General features: G+C 37.4%; 1 long non-coding RNA gene across 3 annotated transcripts in view; it reads right to left on the bottom strand.

The window, feature by feature from the left end:
• The window catches only part of LOC147361816 (uncharacterized), a 429,777-nt gene that overhangs the window by 184,148 nt on the left and 220,011 nt on the right, over positions 1-25,618 (bottom strand). The window contains exon 3 of one of the 3 annotated variants that reach the window (XR_015137668.1): positions 17,350-18,717. The exons of the other annotated variants lie outside the window; for them this stretch is intronic. This is a non-coding gene — a long non-coding RNA (uncharacterized LOC147361816). Of the gene's footprint in view, positions 1-17,349; positions 18,718-25,618 lie in introns of those variants that run through there. 3 annotated transcript variants of the gene reach the window in all.

The following is a 25,618-nucleotide window of genomic DNA, read 5'->3' as shown; positions in this document are numbered from 1 at the left end:
CATAGTAAATTCAAATTTCAGAGAAGAAACAGATGCTTATTTTAATATAAGTATCCACCCAATATAATGTGGGCATACTTGCATTTTTAATTCACTTTTTCTGAAAATTAAATTTAAATAGGTGTATCAATTGTCCATGGTATGTAGTAAATTATCACACATTTAGAATCTTACAAAATAGTTATTTATCATCCTGTAACTTCTTTAGGTCAAAGTTCCTACTGTGTTACATAATGAAAGCTCATCATCATCACTATATTCTACTGGGGAGAAACAGCTCACAGGTTTGTCCCAAATTCAAAAGGAGGGGAATACACAGGGATTTGTCTCCTTTGAGGTCATTCTATGGGTATCTCAGTTTAGTTCAGTTCAGCCGCATAGTCGTGTCCAGCTCTTTGTGACCCCATGGACATCTACCACACCAGAATAGTATGTGGTTTATTTAGCAGTCTTATAGAGGACAGCATGTGTCTTTTGACAATGTATGGACAACCATATTTAGAGACAGCAAATCTAGATACCTTTCCTTAAGTGGCGTATGTAGAGGAAAGCACAATAGTCAAGGATTTTAGGAGATATATAACTTTCTACTAATTGTCTCTATGTTGCTGTTGTTCTCAAGGTTTATCATATTATGCCCAATTAACAGAGATTCGCAAAAATCAGCATTGGATCTATTCCGTATTTGCTAGTAGCCTTAGAATTATGTGTGCATGCTCAGTCATGCCTGCCCCACTCTTTTGTCCATGGACCTTTCCAGGCAAGAATACTGGAGTGGGTTGACATTTTCTACTCCGGGGGATCTTCCCAACCCAGGGAAGGAACTCACATCTCCTGCATCTCCTGCCTTGGCAGATGGATTCTTTACCATTGGGCCACCTGGCATAGCTTTATAATTACCCTAATGCAATTATCATCATTTAATAAACATTTATTGAGTTCCCACTATGGGGAAGAATTGTGTTATATCCCAGCAATAGAGAGATAGGCAATATCCCACTCATCTCCTAAAAGAAAATATAGTCTAGAAAAAGAGACACATACATATTCAGATCAAAGTGAAAGTGAAAGTCGCTCAGTAGTGTGCGATTTTTTATGACCCCATGAACTATACAGTCCATGCAATTCTCCAGGCCAGAATACTGGAGTGGATAGCCATTCCCTTCTCCAGGGGATGGATTCTTTACCATGTGAGCCACAAGGGAAGCCCAACATTACTGGAGTGGGTAGCCTGTCCCTTCTCTAGTGGATCTTCCTGACCCAGGAATTGAACTGGGGTCTGCTGCATTGCAGGTAGATTCTTTACCAACTGAGCTATCAGAGAAGCCCATTCAGATTAATGCAAATTCTAAATTATAAAACAGAAAGTGATTGATTGAAGCCTATTTCACTGAAATTTTAGTTTGTAAAAAATGCCATAGAGGAGATATGCAACCAAATAAGTTTTGGACATGTCAAGATGTTGCATCCCATATATTCATTCCTTGGCAATATATAATACACATTAACACATGAAGTCTTTGAGATACCCTATATAAAGTGCTTAAATGTGTATAACTTGTGTTTTCATAATAATTTCAGACTGTTGAAAGAGATTTTTATGTAACACATTGTAGCATCCTGTAGCTGTTATACTTCTTACAGCATTCTACCAAAGATTGTTTTGAAATGCAATTCAAAGCAGCAGCAGGCTGGCATTGGGAAGGTAGAAGCTATTGTTACTGTCGGTTTGAAATAGTAGATTACAGTTGCCCTGTATCTATGTGTGGATTCACCATCTAAACATTTGCCCAAGCACCAAATCTTAAAATTTTTCTAACATCCTCCTTTTCCCTTGCTCGAGCTCTGGCTATATGGTTAGCCCTGCCCTTTCTGCTTCCTAAATGTGTCAGTGAATCAAGGGTGTCCTCCTGGTCATTGCGGCTACTTGGGGAAAGCAATTAAAATGTTTTCAGGGACAGAGATGTGTTGTCTGAATCTGTGGGTGGATCTCAGCAAGGGCAAAACAGAGAAGTGATGTCACCACAGGTATGTGAAAGGTTCTCTTCTCCTTATTTTCATTTTACTTTCAACAATTATACAACGATGACATTTTACGTTTGGAAATCTCATGGCAGTACACCTGGACAAAAGAAAGAATGAATGCTATTTACATATTTCAACAATTAACAGCGCTAAATCTCACTAATTGTGCATAATTACAATTTAGTGATTATACTAAGCAAACTATAATTTACAATTTAAGTGATTACTCCGTAATTCATTGCTAAGCTTTGAGACTCAGCAAAAAGATAATAATACCATTGGAGAGCTACCTTTCAAAAGACTCGATGTCAATGTTTTCCTGTAAGCTTGGTTGAACACAAACTTCTTACTTGCACTGCAAGCCGTGGAGAATATTTACGAACTGTTTGTTAGTCTCCAGCTATGACCGCTGCCTACAAGACCTGTCACTGTGCAGTTTTGCCTCTGCCTCAAGGACTACATGACATTTTTGCACAAATCGAGCTCTGCCTATTCAATAGCATTCGTGCTTCTCTAGCGTTTTTTTTTTTTTTTTTAGTTTGTTTCTCCTTCCCTGCTGTCACTTCTCAGCCATCAGCAATGTTTCACAGTGCTTCAACTTGCCAAATAATGGGGTCTTGTGATGTTTTCTCTGCCTGACTTGTTTGGATCACCCTGCTTTAGCTCATCAGTTGGTATGTGGTTTGGCTTCCTGTCAGTCACCCTGTCTTGCAGACTAGCCCCATAAAGCTGGATTGTAATCAGAGTGGCTCCCTTGCCACTGGTCTCTCAGTGGATCACAACCGAAGAATTGTTTGAGTATTTAATTTTAAGTAGAAAATATGAACTGGAAGCCATGGGACAATATGCTGTCTGTTAGCGTGCCAAAGATGAGCTCGCTTGCCTCATTAGCCTCTCAGACTTCATCTTGGAGCACATCACTTGATTGGCATTTTGCTCAACTAATACACTTCCATGATCAATTTTAGCTGAGAGTTTTCAGTTCCCCATCTTAATTGGTATTGGATCTTCCTCATAAGAGCCGGGGTCTCCAGCCTCCAAGACCTTGAACTGATACTTCCCCAACTCTGCAGTGGCATTAGATTAGAAATAAAAGGCACAATAAATGCAATGCCCTTACATCATCCTGTAACCATTCCCCTATCCTCAGGCCATGGGGAAATTGTCTTCCATGAAATCAGTCTCTGGTGCCAAAATAGTTGGGGACCACTGTGATGGAGGATATTATATGACCTAGAATATCTTCAAGGCAGAATGCTAACCTAAAGCATCCCTAAAGCTGTGCATTTACTAAGGCCCATTACTGCTCGGTGATCCTTGAGGAAATGTCTTAGGAATTTGGCAACAACATAGGCAGCTGAAGGAGGTTTAAAAAGAACTGAAAACATTACAAACTAGTCAAGAACATAGCAGGTGGCCCGGTCATCAGTAGGGACTAAGTTTAAAACACTTTGTATGGTAACCTGAAAATACAGACTTATGCAGGAGAAGGTAAATGAAGGCAGATAGTCAAGATAATAGGCATAGCTGGATATCTCACCATTTATTCTCAAGTGATAAATACCATAAAACAAACAAAAAATATGATGACATTAATTGTCTAGATTCATCTGTTCTGACTTTATTGGTGTCTAAACTTGTTTAAGCACTTTGTATTTTTTCAGTCCTGTTGTCTTTTTTCTTTAAATTAATTTTATAAAAAAATTTTATTCTACTTTATATGATTGATAAAGTAATAAATACACACTTAAAAAGAGGGATAAAAGAGAATGCAAAAATTCAGAAGATAAACTACTCAAAGTCTTCTTTCTGATAAACATTATTGATATTTTAGGATTTTATTCCAAACTTTATTTGCTATCGATTTGGGTGATTAAATGGAATATGCTGCTGCTGTTGCTATTTATTTGCTAAGTTGTGTCCGACTCTTTTGCAGCCCCATGGGCTGTAGGCCACTAGGCTTCTCTGTCCATGAGATTTCCCAGGCAAGAATACTGGAGACTGCTGCTATTTCCTTCTCCAGGGGATCTTCCCAATCCAGGATTAACCTGCATCTCCTGCTTGGCAGGCAGATTCTTTACCACTGAGCCATCTGGGAAAGTAAACTTTTTCTATTTTAGCCATTATCTTTAATGATGATAACTGCTTTGCCATTATTATTGGCAGAAAGACTATCTCATCATTTCTCTCTGAGCTTTCCCAAGTATCTTGTCTGTGTTGTATGCCTCTCCTTTTTGAGAAAGCATTTCATTGTCTATAAATAACTCAGAAAACTCTCTGTAGCATTGTCTTCTTAGACAGGTGTAGCTTGTCTTCTTACAAAGAATCATATTTTTGGAAATACAATCAGCAATTAAACCTAGAGGGATGTATGATTATATTTCACTGTGCTATTTCTCTCCCTTTTTGGCATATACATTTTAATCTTTGATTGAAGGATCCACATGCTGGTAAACATCCATATTCAGGAAATTTATCTTGCTATTTTCTTGAGACCCCATTAAAGTTAACCTGTGAATTTTCAAAATGGTTCATTCCTATTTCCTAATTAAAAAGTGAGTTGACCTCAATATTTCAAATGAAAGTTTGAATAAAAGGCAAAAACATCAAAATGAGATACTCATTATACAAAACAAAATAAAAGTTAAATTCTAAAAGCCACCAAAGTCTCGCAATGACCAGAGATTTCACGTCATTTGCTGTGTCTGAAGGAGATTACTGGTATGTAGGCCACAATGAGATCACACATTGACTACTGAGGTTGTCACTGCTGTCAGAGTTAGGTCAGCTCTCTGTGCTGGGCTCACACAATTTGGTGATTGGTATGACATGACTCTACTGTTCTAGATTCTGCTTTTGTTTTGCTTTTTTTTTTTTTGGCCATGTCACATGGCTTGGATCTCAATTCCCTGACAGGGATCAAACCTGGTCCGAAGGCAGTGACAGTGTCAGATTCTAACCACTGGCCCATCAGGGACTCCCCTGTTCTTTTTGATACACTTCCTTTTCCACAATGCAGTGCTCCAGCTGTGATTACAACTGCATCACTTTGGGATTTCTCTACATTATTTTCTTCCTGAAAGTTCTGAAAATGCCAGAAACTAGCTAAGTAAGATTAAAGGGACAAAACATTTAATGAACTAATAAATTTAGGGGAAAAAAAAGAAACCCTGTTATATTCAGCAAAGTTAAACAACTTTCTTAAATTCAGAACTTCTAAGAGTCTTTAATGTGCTAATGTGCTTTCCAAATTTCTATGATACAATGAAGGGTCTCCCATACATATTTGCCCATAAAAGTCTTATTTGAGGCATTTTACAAAATATTTTTTTCCTTGGAATGTTTATGTAGAATCCTGACTTAAATAATTAACTCTAGATCTTCTGGGTATCCTTCTTAACCTAGGCAGTGGTTTTAATTTTCTTTGGAAGATACAGGGATCAGTTTCAGATCAGCTCCTTCAGGGTATTGGGAATTGGATTCAGAATTCTATTACTCTTTTCAGAATGGAGTTATTTCAACAAAACTCAGTTTCTGCTTTGTCCTACCCAGGAAGTATAATCTAGTACCAGATAGGGCACCCATAAACCTATGCAGTGTTGAGTTTCCTTCTACATTCAACCATGAGGCAAACTCCCTCTGAAAGACACTATTTGTCCATGTCTAGAAGAGCTTCTTATTGATTTTCATAAACTTTTGTTAGGCAGTTAAAAGGTTTGGCTAAGTTCACCATGTTAGCATCTGATAAACAAAGAACCCTGTTCTTATCCATTTAACACCACAGAATTCTGTTTCCAGCTTCTATAGATCTATTCAAGGATATTGCAATATTTAAGAGCTATTCTGATTCATGAAGTAAATCAATGACTCCAGAAAGCTTTTCAACATGCCAACATGCAGCCTCCTGGTTTTTACACCTTGTTACTACTCCAGTTTGTTATGCAAGAGGAAGAGAGAACCTGAAGAATGATGTAGGAGACTTACACTGCCCTTCACTGTTCTTGGACTTCCCTAATGACTCAGTGGTAAAGAATCTGCCTGCGATGTGGAAGACATAAGAGACACAGGTTCAATCCCTGGGTTGGGAAGATTCCCTGGAGGAGGAAATGGCAACCCACTCCAGTATTCTTTACCTGGATAATCCCATGGACAGAGGAGCCTGGTGGGCTACAGCCCAAAGAGTCTCAAACAGTTGAACACAACTCAATAACTGAGCACACACCCATATCATTCTGAGAAGGTTCTTTATTTTTTCTGAGTGAAAACACAGAATGTGTAAGCTTAGTCTAGAATCAATGCACTACCTAAGCATGTCCTCTCGTGTATTATTTTCTTTTTCATTTGATTTATCCTTTTGTCTATGTTATTAAATAATGCATTTCTGCTGATAAAATTTATTAGTGTCTGTCCTAAATTCTTTTCTCACATTCGAAAGACTTTATTTTTCATTTAATCATGTGTCATGTCAAATTCTTACTATGGAAAATATGGGGAATACATTTTAACGTACTCCTCTGCATATGAAAGATACAGAAAGGGCTTCATTAGGAAACAAAAGTCAGCTCTACTATCAGTTTCCAACAAAGAAACCAGTCACAATGAAAAGTACTTATAAATAAATCTGTGGACCATTAAGCAGTGTGACCATATTCTATAATACACACTGCTTTCGTCAACAAACAGGTCAAGCTTCCATAAAATTACATGGAAGAAGTTGGTCTTTGATTCTCTGCCTATGTGTATCCTCAGTCACTTAAGTCATGTCTGATTCTTTGCGATCCCATGGACTATCGCCCACCAGGCTCCTTGGTCCATGGGAATATCCAGGCAAGAATACTGGAGTGGGTTGCCATGCCCTCCTCCAGGGCATCTTCCTGATCCAGGAATCGAACCCTGTCTCCTGTGTCCCAGCACTGCAGGCACATTTTTTTACCTCTGAGCCACCAGGGAAGCCCTTTGATTATCTACACATATTGCTTCACTCTTGATTCTTATCCTCTTGTACCCTTTAACTTTTATTAAATATCTTCACAAATTGTATTAGAAGCCAGATTCAAAGCACTACTTATGGCCTTTTCACCACAAAAGTTGCCAACACTCTAATAGAGAAGGTAAAATACTGAGTGACTATACATCTAAGAAGAGAATAGTATCTCTTTATTCCATGGCTGTAGAGGTCAGCTGATATCAGTTCTAATTATTTACCAGTTCTAATATATGTGTATTGTGTGACTGTGAGAAAGTCATGCTCTCATTCTGTTTCTCTTTCTCTCCAGGCAAGAACACTGGAGTGGGTTGCCATTTCCTTCTCTAATGCATGAAAGGGAAAAGTAAAAGCGAAGTCGTTCAGTCGTGTCCAACTCTTTGTGACCCCATGGTCTGCAGTCTACCAGGCTCCACTGTCCATGGGATTTTCCAGGCAAGAGTACTGGAGTGGGTGCCATTGCCTTCTCCACTTAATCAGAGAAATTGGGTCTTATTATCTCAAAATACTCCTCAGCTCAAAAAGCATATTATCATATCAAATATCTTGTCATCACTTTCTCAAGTAAAAACTCTATTTTCTATTAGGTTTTCCTCATTTAATTCTCTAATTTTCTAACTAACAAAACAGTCTTAATGAGATATGATGTAACAGAACAATATTTGAATATAATGAACAAAGATGGAGTTTATAAATTTGATTCAATTCTAGGTCAACAGCTTGCGAGTTGTGTATCACCTGAAAATCATTTTATTTCAAAGCCTCAGTTTTCCCCTATGAAAAATGGCAACAGTTTTAGTATCTTCTTAAAAGATGGACTGGTAGCAATTGTCCAAGAATGCTGTGATTTAAAGAATAAATTTCTGAAGATTTTATGGACTCTGGAATATTATGTCACACACAAAATGTGACCACTGGTTAAGATGCAAAACCTTATGGGTGTGCCCTACAAAAAGAGCAGACAAGGCAGCCATGGAATTGCAATGCTGCTGTTACTAAGTTGCTTCGTCGTGTCCGACTCTGTGCGACCCCATAGACGGAAGCCCACCAGGCTCCCCTGTCCCTGGAATTCTCCAGGCAAGAACACTGGAGTGGGTTGCCATTTCCTTCTCCAATGCCAAGTACTAAATAGCTGTCCCTGTTATGACCAACCTAGATAGCATATTGAAAAGCAGAGACATTACTTTGTCAACAAAGGTCCGTCTAGTCAAGGCTATGGTTTTTCCTGTGGTCATGTATGGATGTGAGACTTGGACTGTGAAGAAGGCTGAGCGCTGAAGAATTGATGCTTTTGAACTGTAGTGTTGGAGAAGACTCTTGAGAGTCCCTTGGACTGCAAGGAGGTCCAACCAGTCCATTCTGAAGGAGATTAGCCCTGGGATTTCTTTGGAGGGAATGATGCTGAAGCTGAAACTCCAGTACTTTGGCCACCTCATGCAAAGAGCTGACTCATTGGAAAAGACTCTGATGCTGGGAGGGATTGGGGGCAGGAGGAGAAGGGGACAACAGAGGATGAGATGGCTGGATGGCATCACTGACTCGATGGACGTGAGTCTGAGTGAACTCTGGGAGTTGGAGATGGACTGGGAGGCCTGGTGTGCTGCGATTCATGGGGTCGCAAAGAATCGGACACGACTGAGCGACTGAACTGAACTGAAGGGGAAAAAAAAATTAATAGATTTTATGTGACTTTAGTGTTTGCAATAGGAAACTTACTTTGATCAGGCACTTTTAGTTTGAGAAATATATATAACCAAGGCAAGTATGATCTAAATACTTTTTGATATAAAAAGGATTATATAGATTTTATTCTCACTGAAGAGAAGCAATCTCATAGAGAAAATAGTCCCAGGTACTATCCTCTGTTGCTTATTACTCAGTAGAAATAATTATAGTCAAATAATGATTATTGTTAAATACTTTCTCCTTAATATTGGAGAGCAGAAAAATTACTGAGAATATAGAGCTTACTTATAACACTTTGCAACCTCCTGGAGCTAGGGTTCCATACAGAGATACTGTTAGCACAGTTGTAACAAGATTGTCATAACCAAGTTATACATCTACAAAAGTAAACTATCATAAATATTTTTACTTGAAATTCACAAGTGAATTTTCCTGAGATTATAATAGCTATCTGAGTAGAGAAAGTAAAATAGTCTGGGATATATGTGAACCAATAACTAAAATTGCTTAAAGTACATTTATGCAATTTTCTTAATTATATGGTTTCTTCAATGTTTGAATTATTCAACACATATATAAAACCAAGTATGTATCACCAGTAAATTATTTTCTATCATATGATATGCTTAATTCTATATAAGAAAATATGTACTATGCTACTTCAAAGAGATTAAGATTTTTTAAAATGTTGATTGTCCATGATTTCAAATACGCACTAGAAGACTCAATGTTGTCAGTTTAAGTATCTGTGCTGCCCTTAGATGACTATAAAAGAGGATTCATTTTTCTGAAAATTCATAAGAACATGTACTTTTATAGGTTTGTCATCAAAATTTCCAAAGCACAACCCACACTGAGCCTTCTGTTTTGGCTTTTCTTCTGGCTTAATGACAAAGTTGGAAAAAATGAAAACAGGAAAGAGGAGGAAGGCAGGCTGACTCTGCTGTCCTCAGCCTGTCTCTCTGCTTAGCAAGCATTTGCTCTATTTTCTAAGAGCAGCTCTGAAGCTACAGATAAGTGAAAAAATACATAAGATGGTGAAAGTCCCATAACTTTGTCTTTTGCTTTTCAATCTCTGATTTAACTTCATCACTTTTGAATCTTTTAATGCAATGGTTTACAATAAATATGAAACAATATATTTTAGTTGAAATAAGGGTAAAACCTTAATATTCCAGGTGCATTGTCTGCATCTGAATTTTATATTGTTCTAACAATATTTTGCACTGAATCCCTAAGATTTCAATATCTCCCACTTCTACAGGTTGTCCATGTGAACTCATACTCTTCAATATTGTTGATCATTTTTATATTTAGTATCTGTATGGCTTTTTGGGTGAGGAGGATGCTGATTATTTATATGTCATTTGAACTAATTGAAGATCTATCCTTTAATTAGCATAGTAGACACTGGAAAGATGACAACCAGTCAAGATATAATATGCACAGGTGAAAGTAAAGGAAATTTATCATTATTTTGCATTTGTTATTTACAATCCTTTCATGGTCAGTGACAGAGAAGGCAATGGCACCCCACGCCAGTACTCTTGCCTGGAAAATCCCATGGATGAAGGAGCCTGGTGGGCTGCAGTCCATGGGGTCTCTAAGAGTCGGACACGACTGAGCGACTTCACTTTCACTTTTCACTTTCATGCATTGGAGAAGGAAATGGCAACCCACTCCAGTGTTCTTGCCTGGAGAATCCCAGGGATGGGGGAGCCTGGTAGGCTGCCGTCTATGGGGTCGCACAGAGTCAGACATGACTGAAGCGACTTAGCAGCAGCAGCAGTATGTTCAGTGAGGTTTCCAGGTTGTTGTTTTTGGCCGCTAAGTCATGTCTGACTCTTGCGACCCCATAGACTGCCAGGCTCCTCAGTCCATGGGACTTCCCAGGCAAGAATATTGGAGTGGGTTACCATTTCGCTCACCAGGGTTTCCAGATACTCTTGCACAATGGCAAGAGCTATCACATTCTGGGCTACCAGTTACAAACACTTACAGGAGATCTAGATTATGGAAGGGATTCAAGTGTTTCCTGCTTTCAGTAGTGTCTTCTTTCTAGGTTTACCTAAATGCATACAAACTCCTCACAGTGCAGTGTTGTGCTGCTTTTAGCTAATTGCTTCATCTAACAGAGATAATAGAGTCTTTTTCTATAGTTTTAAAATTTTAATTCAACATTTTAAAGTAATTATGGGATAACTGCCTAATGGCTAAGTGAAGTGTTCAAATTGCAATCTTTGTTCTTCCTGTTTCAAAATCTTCAAAAACAGATGAGCACTTTATACTATATACAGGGCTTGTACACAGTACTTGTATACTGTATATTGTATACAGGGCTTGAGCTATAATGCTGTATACTTGTAACCTATATAATATAAAAGTATTCACAAAAATCTTCAAAAACAGTTACACAGATATAAACATATATCACTAGTTTATCACACTATAGTAGAATCTAGTTAATGGATTAAAACTATGTAGCAAATATCTACCAATATGACAAAGCAATAAAAGAGCAGAAAAGTTTAATTAAAAAGAATCTAAAGTACTTTTTAAAGACCTACAATGTTTGCTATAATGTCCACATCTCACTTACTTGGCTTTAAAATCCTTTAGATGGCATTACCTGAAAAAAAATACTAATTTTCATAACAATTATTCATAAAGAATGCTTATACATATCTAAAGATTTTCAAAGTTTTACTTCAAACATATTTATTAATATTTTATCAATACCAGTTTTATAATTTATAAAATTATATAAATTATATAAAATTATAAAAATTTATAAAAACCTCAATTATACTTTTGACTATTTAAAATTTACATCTATATATTGATTATTATGGAAATACTTTGACCTCAAAAAGCTTATTTCATCAAAAGGAATAAAAATAAACTAATATTCTTTGAATTCTAGGTCACTTTGAAAAAAAAAGTCCATGATTTCAAACACTAAATCAAAAAATACAGAAGAGCCATTACATAGTATTTTTTGCATGCTGTGCTGTAGTCAAACTTACTGTTAATACTGGATCTAAAAGATTCATTTCCAATTACCTCTCACCAATTTTCTTTTATTGAAGGCCTCCATTGACTGACATATTAAATTATGCATAATCAACTGAAAAGGATCAGTTCAAATTTTGGCACTCAGTCACCATCTGTTCTTTGTATGTTGACATACCTCACATCACTTTCATGTTTGCTTTATAAATGGTGTGACAGTCAGGATTTTCATAATGTTTGTTGTTTCATTTAAACTAATTATAGTGATGATCGTTTTCTGAGAATATAAGGATCCATTCAGAAAACTGCAGAATTTTGAAAATAAAAGCCTTCAATGAGTGGTGACTTAATTCTTAACATTTTTCATGGTAATCATTCCAGGTATATATTTATCCAGGGTATTCATTCAATAACATGCTGCTGCTGCTGCTAAGTCGCTTCAGTCATGTCCAACTCTGTACATCCCCATAGACAGCAGCCCACCAGGCTCCTCCATCCCTGGGATTCTCCAGGCAAGAACACTGGAGCGGGTTGCCATTTCCCTCTCCAACGCATGAAAGTGAAAAGTGAAAGTGAAGTCACTCAGTCGTGTCTGGCTCTTAGAGACCCCATGGACTGCAGTCTACCAGGCTCCTCCATCCATGGGATTCTCCAGACAAGAATACTGGAGTGGGTTGCCATTTCCTTCTCCATCAATAACATGAGACACTGGAAACTAATTTGTATTACAATACAGCTTCCTTCAGAAAAAAATCATCATCAATGGGATCTTCGCTGATGTAAATGTACATAGCTTTAAAATTTAAAACAACAAAAAAATAAAAATAAAAACAAACCTTCAAATAAACCATTTCTTAACAATTATTCTTATTTAGTCGCTAAGTCATGTCTGACACTTTTGCAACCCCATGGACTATAGCCCCCCCGACTCCTCTCTCTATGAGATTTCTCAGGCAAGAATACTGGAGTGGGTTGCCATTGTCTTCTCCAGGGGATCTTTCCAACCCCGGGTTTGAACCTGTGTCTCCTGCATTGGCAGATGCGTTCTTCACCCACTGAGTCACCAGGAAGCCCTAACAATTATTACCATTTTTTAATCCTGGGCAAACAGAGAACATTTAACACACACACACACACACACACACACACACACACACATATTTACAAGTGGAAAATACACCAAGTAATAAAATCAAATATAGTAACTAGCAAATATAGTGCATTAAAAATTATCTTCAAGGTTAGCAGACAATTATTAGGATACATGCACTGGAATAGTAAGTAAATAATTTTTATTGTCTTCATGTACCCTGAGATAGTAATAAAAATGTTAATCAGTCATGTCTGACTCTGCAGCCCATGGATTGTAGCTGCCAGGCTCCTCTGTCCACGGAATTCTCCAGGCAAGAATACTGGAGTGGGTAGCTCTTTCCTCTCCAGGGGATTTTCCTGACCCAGGTATTGAATATGTGTCTCTTGCATTGCAGGCAGATTCTTTACCACCTGAGACACTAAGGAAGCCTGAGATGTCAATAGTATGAACCTACATCTTGGGCATGCAATTTTTATTCTAATCTAAGTTCCAAATACGTTCCCCAAATTTTATGCTAATTTAATTACTATAATCTTTGCTTAAAATAAATACCAGTTCTATAAGATGGAGTGATATCCTGTGAATCATTTTTTTTGTTTACTCATCACCTATATTATTTGTTGAGTGAAAAGAATTCTTTGTTTAACTTTGCAATTATAATTATATATAGCAACTCCTTCATACCAAATAAATTTAAAACATGCTGATTCTATATAAACCATCAAATTCTCCATAAAACAGGACTTTCCATATATCTAAAGATAGCTTCTAGAGAAATTATTTTCTATTACTACTGAGCTCAAAGTTTTCTCTCTTAACACTTGCTTGATTGGTATAGGTAAAATATGAACAAAGATTTCTATTAACCAAAAAAAAAAAAAAAAAGGTTACTTCTGTTAAAATGCTCCCAGAAGAAAGGCGAAAAAAAACACAAGTCACCAGGAAGAAAAATGAGCTCATTTTCTTGGCAAGCAAATGACTATTTGTAACCACGGATTAAATGAAGTAAAATCTCAGTTACATCTCCCCGTCTTTCCCTGAAAGTAAACAGACACAGAACTCTTCTTAAGCTGTTACAAAAGCAAAGGTTACAAAAGTTTCACTTCTTAACCTTGATGTTTGGAATATACACATTTCCTACTGATAGTAACTTTAGAAAGAAAAGAAAAAGCTCTGGATTTCAAGTTTATACTCCAGGATTATGTGACTCAAAATAAAGAGGAAGACAGAAAACTAGCTTCTCAGAGCCAAGTACTTTACTCCGATACTGTTTCTTGTGATCCTTTTAAGAACACTGTATTTTTTTTTTTTTTTTTTCTCTCTCTCTCTTTTGTTTGGAAAAGACATTTCAGGGTCTGGTTTTTAGCTTTTTTTTTTTTTTTAATTAACCATTACTTTTGTAAATTCAGACCATCTCTAGCTCCCCATCTGCAGTGATTTTGGAGCCCCCCAAAATAAAGTCTCTCACTGTTTCCCCATCTATTTGTCATGAAGTGATGGGAGCAGATGCCAAGATCTTAGTTTTCTAATGTTCAGTTTTAAGCCAACATTTTCACTCTCCTTTTTCATTTTCATCAAGAGGCTGTTTAGTTCTTCTTCGCTTTCTGCCATAAGGGTGGTGTCATCTGCATATCTGAGGTTATTGATATTTCTCCTGGCAATCTTGATTCTAGTTTGTGCTTCCTTTAGCCCAGCATTTCGCATGATGCACTCTGTATATAAGTTAAATAAGCAGGGTGACAATATACAGCCTTGACATACTCCTTTTCCTATTTGGAACCAGTCTGTTGTTCCATGACCAGTTCTAACTGTTGCTTCCTGACCTGCATACAGGTTTCTCAACAGGCAGGTCAGGTGGTCTGGTATTCCCATCTCTTTCAGAATTTTTCACAGTTTGTTGTGATCCACACAGTCAAAGGCTTTGGCATAGTCAATAAAGCAGAAGTAGATGTTTTTCTGGAACTCTCTTGCTTTTTTCAATGATCCAATGGATGTTGGCAATTTGACCTCTGGTTGATCTCTTGTTACAATTGACTTGCTGCTGCTGCTGCGAAATCACTTCGGTCGTGTCTGACTCTGTGCGACCCCATAGATGGCAGCCTGCCAGGCTCCCCTGTCCCTGGGATTCTCCAGGCAAGAACACTGGAGTGGGTTGCCATTTCCTTCTCCAATGCATGAAAGTGAAAAGTGAAAGTGAAGTCACTCAGTCGTGTCCGACCCTCAGCGACCCCATGGACTGCAGCCTTCCAGGCTCCTCCATCCATGGGACTCTCCAGGCAAGAGCACTGGAGTGGGGTGCCATAAGTGGGCAAAATTTGTATCTATTTTCCCATCGTGTTTAGTTTTACCACTGCAAGTATAATACCAGGTTTCAATCTTTTCTTCACAAATCTAAAATGTAATAAGTCTGAAATTGCTAGTTGGTGACAAAAGTGATAAAAAAAAGTTGGTGATAAAAACTTTATAAGCTGTTACAAGTTGCCTTCCCCTCTGCTGTATCAGCCTTTTATCTCACTGCAAAATATCCATGTCACAGCCCCCACAGCAAGAAACATTCAGATATGTACTATGCAAACTTTGGAATGGCTGCTTGTCTTTGCCAAATACATCCACTCTTTTTTTTTTTTTCTGTAAAAGTTTGATGTTTATTCAGGATACTACCTTTGATCTACATTTTTCTTACACAGAGTGATTTAATCCAGATACATTTTTCTCTAACAACCATCTATAGAATATCATATCTGTACTCCAGCAATGGATCTTCTTACAGAACATAGAAGACTACATCTCTACCTAGTTATTTTGACATCAATATTAATAATAATGAATTACATATATTATTTGAATAAAATATGTGTTGAGGTATATGACAGTTTCAAAACATTATCCATCAATAAAGCAGTTATTAGAATTTACCTTTGACAGAGGCCCAAGGTTTACATGGGCCTGGGCCTAGTACTATTTTAAATACTGCCTTTCTTGTAGTATATCATTGACTCTCACAACCATCTAATTAGTAGGTAATATTATTGTCCCATTTTATATTAGTTGGAACTTTGGCATGGAAAAATCCAGAAACTTGCCCAAAATGACAGTGGAAGATTTTTGACTTATTAAAAATCACTCTGAAAGCTATTTTACTACAAATTTTGCACTTTACACTTACATTATGCTGGTTGATAAGACTCCTCAATTAAATATAATAAAAAATACACACTCATTTTTTCTCACCAACATCTTGCTATTATCCTATACTTTTTATTAACAACACAGTGAAAAGAATCCTAATGTTAAACATGGCCTTGTGACACTGAGCATACTCTAATAAAGACTATCTATCTTTCTGTTAAAATACCTTAGGCTTTTCTCCTATGGAATCAAAATTACTGATGAAGAGAAAATTTATCAAATCTGCTTTGCATGTTAGAGATATACAATATCCTGCCTACTAAAGAAATCAACTAAAAATTAATAAATTGAAAAATTCTGTATTTTTCGATCACAAAGCAGGTAAATCACCTTATAGGCCAGAATCAAAATGCCAGATTAATCTCCATGTCAAACTCAGCCTCAAAAGAATACATTTTAAAGCCCATGTCATTAGAAATAGAACTCCAAGTTGCTTATCCCTTAAACTACTCATAAATTCTTTAACTTTTGAAATTTGTAATCACCACATAAAAACATAAAACATGAAGAAGATTTAGAGGAGTTTACAGAATGCACGTCTTCTACAACAGAATAATTACAAGGTCTTGAATGAAAACAAAAATTACTCAACATAAAGAAAATATGAGAGAAGAAAAAACTGGCTCATTCTGGGAAGACAATCAATACAAGACAATCACAATGTGGCCTGATGTCAAAATTATTGAATTTGGACTTTAAACCAGTTTTTAAAACCAAGCCCACTGAGGTAAATGGAAGAACAAATAGAAAATCTAAGATATAAAAGAAGAAATAGAAAATAATGCATATGTTTGATATTAAATATATCACTTAAATGATAGCACAAAGATTAAAGAGATGAAAAATCTAGAATCAAATCACATATTAAATATCAGAAGGCTTCATAGCAGAATGTTGGTGACAGACGAAACTGTCATCTTGAGATAAATCAAAAGAAATCATTCAATGTGAATTAACAGAGTGAAAAAAAAAAAAAAAGATTGGAAAAATGGACCAAAGACTAAGAGATATTTTACAACAGCAAAAGTCTGATATATACATAGTTGGAAAATCAGAGAAAGTTAAAGGAAAACAAGAATAAAGAAAAGTATAAAAGGAAATAATAGCTTGATGCCTCCCAATGTAGTATAAGACATAATTTTATAGATATATGAATTTCAGTTGATTTCAAACAGAAAAAATACAAAATAAACCATGACTAGGAACACTATAAGCAGACAGCTAAATAATGAATTTATCTTGAAAGTGATCAGAGAAGGCACTTTTAATCAGAAGAACAATGATTTTTATTACCACGGATTTCTCATCAGAAACTTTGGCAGTCAGAAAAATTGAAAGACATTAAAGTCCTAAAGGTTAATACCCACTTGTAACCTTAAATGCTATATTCAGTAGAAGAAATCCTAAAAACAAAAGATAAAGACTTTTCAGCCAAAACAAACCAGAAAAAAACCCTAAGATAATCTGTCACTAGTAGACCTATACTACCAAATACAGTGAATGAGGCTTTATCAAGCTGAATCATACAGATGAACATTTAGAGTTTCAGGAAATATTGAAGAGTCAATACGTGGTAAACGTTTAGCTAAAAACAATTTTGTCTTACATTTAGTTTGATTAAAATATATCTATGATTATTTAAAAGCAAAAGCAACATTTTATAGATTTATAATAGAAAAATTCAGAATGATAACTGTAGCATAAAGGTAGCTGGGTTAATGGTTTTAAAAGGATTGCAGGTTTTCTACATTTTACATAAAGTAGTATACAAATAACTATAAATAAATTGGAAAACATTAAGCATGTATTTGTGATTTTCTTAAGCAACCAGTAAAATAAATAATACAAAGTCATATAGTTACATATCCATCAGATCAGATCAGATCAGTCGCTCAGTCATGTCCGACTCTTCACGACCCCATGAATCGCAGAACACCAGGCCTCCCTGTCCATCACCAACTCCTGGAGTTCACTCAGACTCACGTTCATTGAGTCAGTGATGCCATCCAGCCATCTCATCCTCTGTCGTCCCCTTATCCTCCTGCCCCCAATCCCTTCCAGCATCAGAGTCTTTTCCAATGAGTCAACTCTTTGCATGAGGTGGCCAAAGTACTGGAGTTTCAGCTTTAGAATCATTCCTTCCAAAGAAATCCCAGGGCTGATCTCCTTTAGAATGGACTGGTTGGATCTCCTTGCGGTCCAAGGGACTCTCAAGAGTCTTCTCCAACACCACAGTTCAAAAGCATCAATTCCTCGGCGCTCGGCCTTCTTCACAGTCCAACTCTCACATCCATACATGACCACAGGAAAAACCATATCCTTGACTAGACGAACCTTTGTTGGCAAAGTAATGTCTCTGCTTTTGAATATGCTATCTAGGTTGGTCATAACTTTCCTTCCAAGGAGTAAGCGTCTTTTAATTTCATGGCTGCAGTCACCATCTGCAGTGATTCTGGAGCCCAGAAAAATAAAGTCTGTCACTGTTTCCACTGTTTCCCCATCTATTTCCCATGAAGTGATGGGACCAGTTGCCATGATCTTCGTTTTCTGAATGTTGAGCTGTAAGCCAACTTTTTCACTCTCCACTTTCACTTTCATCAAGAGGCTTTTGAGTTCCTCTTCACTTTCTGCCATAAGGGTGGTGTCATCTGCATATCTGAGGTTATTGATATTTCTCCCGGCAATCTTGATTCCAGCTTGTGCTTCTTCCAAGACTAGCAGAGGCCACCTAAGGAAAGTATATGTTAAGAATTTTTTTTCTCTTCTTAGCATCATGCATGTTCACTGGTATAATGATTCCTTTAACCTAATTATTAAAAAAAAAAAAAAATCTACCACCATGTCCAAGAGGGAAAGCAAGCAGAAACCCACATGACATTAACACTGCATGATTTCATCATCATCCTCTGATCCTTATAGAGCATTGAATATAGACTCTTTCTTTCTTCCATTATCCCTAACATCATTGCTCCTCACTCTCCTCCCGCCTCCCACACACAAATCACCACCTTGAAAGACTTTGTATTATGGGTGTGCCATGGTGAAAAGATAATGGAGAATGTGTAATAAATTATTCCAAGTAGAAAGTATTATATATTTGCACAGCTGAACTTTTCAATAGCCCATGCAATTTTTATTTTCTAGATGTTTAGAGTTATGGGATAGCCAAATATATATTATTGTATTTACAATTCCATTGTTAGCAATTTTCTCTTATTTGATCCCCATGAGTTTTTCATAGACATTCAAAGGGTATTTGGAATGAGGATTAAAAACTAAAAGCAAACAAATGGCACAACAGTGAGGAAATCACAAAGAACTCAAAATCAGGAAAACAAAGCATGCATTTGCTTTGTAATCTTAATTACCTTCACATCTTAATATGGTTTCCACAAATGTAAAATGAAAGGACTGAATTAGGTGGCAATAAAAGTATTTTATATCTGAAATTTCTTTATTATGATAATAGACACATTTCTGGGGCATAGGCCAAGTGTTTCATGTACATTACTTGATTTAAGCTTCATTACAAACTGCAAAGGAGATAGCATTATCCCTATATTAAGAGTGTTATCTCTCCAAATAGAATCCAGAAAGCTAAACAAAATCATACTTTGAAGCTATGAGTCTTGTTTTAAGAATTTCTGGGTGGTTGGGGTATGCAATGCTGAGTCAAAATGATAATCTGTTAAAGCAGAATGAGTTAAAAATCCATTTGGTGACCTAGTTGATGTTTGTTAAATATTTAACATGAGAATATCATTGTTCTTTATGAGCCTAAACGAAGATTTTTAAAAGGTCTATATCAAATTATCTCTATCTTTCAATATTAAATTTACATATTAAATTTTTGTTGTTTAAAAATATGCTAGACATTACAAGAATGTGTTAGGATCATGTCTAAGTACCCATTAATTGCATAAATCTATAAAGTAACAAAAAGTAGGATCTTCCCTGTAGCTCAGATGGTAAAGAATCTTCCTGCAATGCAGGAGACCTGGGTTTGATCCCTGGGTCAGGAAGATCCTCTGGAAAAGGGAGTGGCAAACCTCTTCGGTATTCTTGCCTGGGGAATTCCAAGGATAGAGGAGCCTGGTGGGCTAGAGTTCATGGGGTTTCAAAGAGCTGGACATGACTGAGTGACTAACACTGCTACTGTTATCTATATCAATCTATAAAGTAACAAATGAGCAAATGACTGCAAAATAGGTAGAGAGTACTTTAATATCATTTTAAACAAAACTCCTTCCTTGCACTGGCCCTGGAATTTGAACCTGAAGTATAATCTTTGGTGGTGATCTTGCTCCTAAAACTCAAACAAGACACTTTATTAATACTTTTTGTAGATACCATTTCTCATATGTATAAAAAGGAAATTCCATTGTTATCCTGACATTATACACATGCTTTAGACATTATGGCCACAGAGTAGATTTGGAGCAACAGTGACTAAGACATTTGACTTATTTTGAGAAAATATTTCATTTTGAAAAATTTGAAAAAATTCATCATTAAGAAGCTAAAGAATAATTTTCAAGGCCTTATGTGTTCTGAAGAAGTTGATGAACATCTTCAACAGAGATGCTGAAGTACAACAACATTTTCTCAAAATAATTGATCCTTGAACCTTGTTTTGAAATGCAACTTCTAGAATTTTTTCATGAGTTATACTTTAGAAATGATGCTTGTGATTCTTTTTCCTTAGCTAATTCAAACACATATGGAACAGAAAAATTCCATTTCAAATTACATAGCAAATCTGCATGAGGTGCATGTACATTTGTTTTTAAATTTACATAATATATGGAACTGTGATCACTCCCAGCTTAAATACTATAAATGAGTCTCAGAAGAGTGATCTATCTATACTAAAACTTATCATATTTCAAAATCAACACCAGGCTATTTTTTCCTTTCAAAAAAGATAAATACAATTTCAGTTAGTTCATTTCAGTCTCTCAGTTGTGTCTGACACTTTGCAACCCCATTAACTGCAACATGAACCCCATGAACCCCAGGCCTCCCTGTCCATCACCAACTCCCAGAGTTTACCCAAACCAATGTCCATTGAGTCGGTGATGCCATCCAAGCATCTCGTTCTCTGTTGTCCCCTTCTCCTCCTGCCCTCAATCTTTCCCAGCATCAGGGTCTTTTCAAATGAGTCAGCTCTTTGCATCAGGTGGCCAAAGTATTGGAGTTTCAGCTTCAACATCAGTCCTTCCAATGAGCACCCAGGACTGATCTCCTTTAGGATGGACTGGTTTGATCTCCTTACAGTCTAAGGGACTCTCAAGAGTCTTCTCCAACTCTATAGTTCAAAAGCATCAATTCTTCAGTGCTCAGCTTCCTTTATAGTCCAACTCTCACATTCATATGTGACCACTGGAAAAACCATAGCCTTGACTAGACGGACCTTTGTTGGCAAAATAATGTCTCTACTTTTGAATATGCTGTCTAGGTTGGTCATAACTTTCCTTCCAAGGAGTAAGTGTCTTTTAATTTCATGGCTGCAATCACCATCTGCAATGATTTTGGAGCCCCCTGAAAAAAAAAAAAATAAAGTCAGCCACTGTTTCCACTCTTTCCCCATCTATTTGCCATGAAGTGATGGGACCAGGTGCCATGATCTAGTTTTCTGAATGTTGAGCTTTAAGCCAATTTTTTCACTCTCCTTTTTCACTTTCATCAAGAGGCCCTTTAGTTCTTCTTCTTTTTCTACCATAAGGGTGATATCATCTGCATATCTGAGGTTATTGATATTTCTTCTAGCAATCTTGATTCCAGCTTGTGCTTCTTCCAGCTCAGCATTTCTCATGATGTACTGTGCAATAAATTAAATAAGCAGGGTGACGATATACAGCCTTGATGAACTCCTTTTCCAATTTGGAACCAGTCTGTTGTTCCTTGTTCAGTTCTAACTGTTGCTTCCGGACCTGCACACAGATTTCTCAACAGGCAGGTCAGGTGGTCTGGTATTCCCATCTCTTGCAGAATTTTCCATAGTTTATTGTGATACATACAGTCAAAGGCTTTGGCATAGTCAATAAAACAGAAATAGATGTTTTTCTGGAACTCTCCTGCTTTTTCAATGATACAGCAGATGTTGGCAATTTGATTTCTGGTTCCTCCCTCTGCCTTTTCTAAATCCAGCTTGACATCTGGAAGTTCACTGTTCACATATTGCTGAAGCCTGGATTGGAGAATTTTGAGCATTACTTTGCTAGTGTGTGAGATGGGTACAACTGTGTGGTAGTTTAAGCATTCTTTGGCATTGCCTTTCTTTGGGATTGAAATGAAAACTGACCTTTTCCAGTCCTGTGACCACTGCTGAGTTTTCCAAATTTGCTGGCATATTGAGGGCAGCCTTTTCACAGCATCATCTTTTAGGATTTGAAATAGCTCAAATGGAATTCCATCACCTCCTCTAGCTTTGTTCATAGTGATGCTTCCTAAGGCCCAGTTGACTTCATATCCCAGGATATTTTGCTCTAGGTGAGTGATCACACCATTGTGATTAACTGGGTTATGAAGATCTTTTTTGTATAATTCTTCTGTGTATTCTTACCACCTCTTCTTAATATCTTCTGCTTCTGTTAGGTCATACCATTTTTATCACTTATTGAGCCCATCTTTGCATGAAATGTTCACTTGGTATCTCTAATTTTCATGAAGAGATCTCTAGTCTTTCCCATTCTATTGTTTTCCTCTATTTCTTTGCACTGATCACTGAGGAAGGCTTTCTTATCTCTGCTTGCTATTCTTTGGAACTCTGAATTCAAATGGGTGTATCTTTCATTTTCTCCTTTGCTTTGTGCTTCTTTTCACAGCTATTTGTAAGGCCTCCTCAGACAGCCATTTTGCTTTTTTGCATTTCTTTTTTAGGCCCAGGAGCTGTGGCGCAGGAGTGGCGGAGAGGAGATACCCCACGTCCAAGGTAAGAGAACACCAAGTAAGATGGTAGGCGCTAACAGAGGGCATCAGAGGGCAGACAGACTGAAACCACAATCACAGACAACTAGCCAATCTGATCACATGGACCACAGCCTTGTCTAACTTAATGAAACTAAGCCATGCCGTGTGGAGACACCTACGATGGACGGGTCATGGTGGAGAGTTCTAACAGAATGTGGTTCACTGTGGGGAGGGAATGGCAAACTACTTCAGTATTATTGCTTTGAGAACCCCATTAACAGTATGAAAAGATATAATTTAACAAGCTTTTAAAGATAACTTATGAATATCTTAGAAGGAAATAATGGAATACTTAGTAACAGTGGGATGATAGTTGTTTTTTTTTTTATTTTTTGAGAATTTCTTAATATTTTGGTGGGAAAAAACATAATGAAAAGAGAAACAAAATTTATTACTGTTTCCTAAAAGATTAATGCCTTATATTTTATCTAGAATATGAAGTTAAGTGGGCCTTAGGAATTAATACTATGAGCAAAGGTAGTGGAGGTGATGAAATTCCAGCTGAGCTATTTCAAATCCTAAAGATGATGCTGTTATGTTAAAGCGCTGCACTTCATATGCCAGCGAATTTGGAAAACTTAGCAGAGGTCACAGGACTGGGAAAAATCATATTTTATTCCAATCCCAAAGAAAGGCAATGTCAAAGACCACTCAGATTGCACTCAATTGTACTCATTTTACAGGTTAGCAAAGTAATGCTCAAAATTCTCCAAGCCAGCTTTCAACAGTACATGAACTGTGAACTTCCATATGTTCAAGCTGGATTTAGAAATGGCAGAGGAACCAGAGATCAAATTTCCAACACTCATTGGATCATTGAAGAAACAAGAGAATTACAAAAAAATCATCTACTTCTGCTTTATTGACATGGTAAAATCTTTGATTGCATGGATCACAACTGTGGAAAATGCTTAAAGTGATGGGACTACCAGACTACCTTACCTGCCTCCTGAGAAACCTGTATGCAGGTCAAGAAGCAACTATCAGAACCGGATATGGAACAAAGGACTGGTTCCAAATTGGGAAAGGAATATGTTAAGGCTCTATACTGTCACCCTGCTTATTTAACTTACATGCAGAGTACCTCATGTGAAATGCTAGGCTGGATGACTCACAAGCTGGAATCAAGATTGCCCGGAGAAATGTCAACAATCTGAGATATGCAGATGATACCACCATTATGGCAGAAAGCCAAGAGGAATTAAAGAGCCTGTAAAAGAAAGGGAAAGAGGAGAATGAAAAAGCTAGTTTAAAACTCAGCATTCAAAAACTAAGGATCATGGCATCTGGTCACATCACTTCATGGTAAATAGATGGGGAAAAAATAGAAACAGTGACAGATTTTATTTTCTTGGGCTCCAAAATCACTGTGGATGGGGACAGTGGCCACAAAATTAAAAGCTTCTTTCTTCTTGGAAGAAAAGTTATCACAAACCTGCTGCTGCTGCTAAGTCACTTCAGTCGTGTCTGACTCTGTGCGACCCCATAGACGGCAGCCCACCAGGCCCCCCAGTCCCTGGGATTCTCCAGGCAGGAACATTGGAGTGGGTTGCCATTTCCTTCTCCAATGCATGAAAGTGAAAAGTGAAAGGGAAGACGCTCAATCGTGTCCAACCTTTAGGGACCCCATGGACTGCAGCCTACCAGGCTCCTCCGTCCATGGGATTTTCCAGGCAAGAGTACTGGAGTGGGTTGCCATTGCCTTCTCCATGACAAACTGAGTTTGTGTATTAAAAAGCAGAGACATCACTTTGCTGACAAAGTCAGTCTAGTCAAAGCTATGGTTTTTCCAATAGTCATGTATGGATGTAAGTAAGAGTTGGAATATAAGGAAGTTCAGTTCAGTTCAGTCGCTCAGTTGTGTCTGACTCTTTGCAACCCCACGAATCACAGCACGCCAGGCCTCCCTGTCCATCACCAACTCCTGGAATTCACTCAGACTCACGTCTATCGAGTCAGTGATGCCATCCAGCCATCTCATCCTCTGTCGTCCCCTTCTCCTCCTTCCCCCAATCCCTCCCAGCATCAGAGTCTTTTCCAGTGAGTCAACTCTTCAAATGAGGTGGCCAAAGTACTGGAGTTTCAGCTTTAGTATCTGTCTTTCCAATGAATGCCCAGGACCGATCTCCTTTAGGATGGACTGGTTGGATCTCCTTGCAGTCCAAGGGACTCTCAAGAGTCTTCTCCAACACCACAGTTCAAAAGCATCAATTCTTTGGCGCTCAGCTTTCTTCACAGTCCAACTCTCACATCCATACATGACCACAGGAAAAACCATAGCCTTGACTAGACGAACCTTTGTTGGCAAAGTAATGTCTCTGCTTTTGAATATGCTATCTAGGTTGGTCATAACTTTCCTTCCAAGGAGTAAGCGTCTTTTAATTTCATGGCTGCAGTCACCATCTGCAGTGATTTTGGAGCCCAGAAAAATAAAGTCTGACACTGTTTCCACTGTTTCCCCACCTATTTCCCATGAAATGATGGGACCAGATGCCATGATCTTCGTTTTCTGAATGTTGAGCTTTAAGCCAACTTTTTCACTCTCTACTTTCACTTTTATCGAGAGGCTTTTTAGTTCGTCTTCACTTTCTGCCGTAAGGGTGGTGTCATCTGCATATCTGGGGTTATTGAGATTTCTCCTGGCAATCTTGATTCCA

Source organism: Bos grunniens, chromosome 12, assembly GCF_055505025.1.
Source record: "Bos grunniens cultivar Pamir isolate PY7600 chromosome 12, Bosgru_T2T1.0, whole genome shotgun sequence".
Lineage (NCBI taxonomy): Eukaryota > Metazoa > Chordata > Mammalia > Artiodactyla > Bovidae > Bos > Bos grunniens.
Note: the sequence above shows the minus strand (reverse complement) of the source record. Positions and strands in the feature narration are given on the sequence as shown.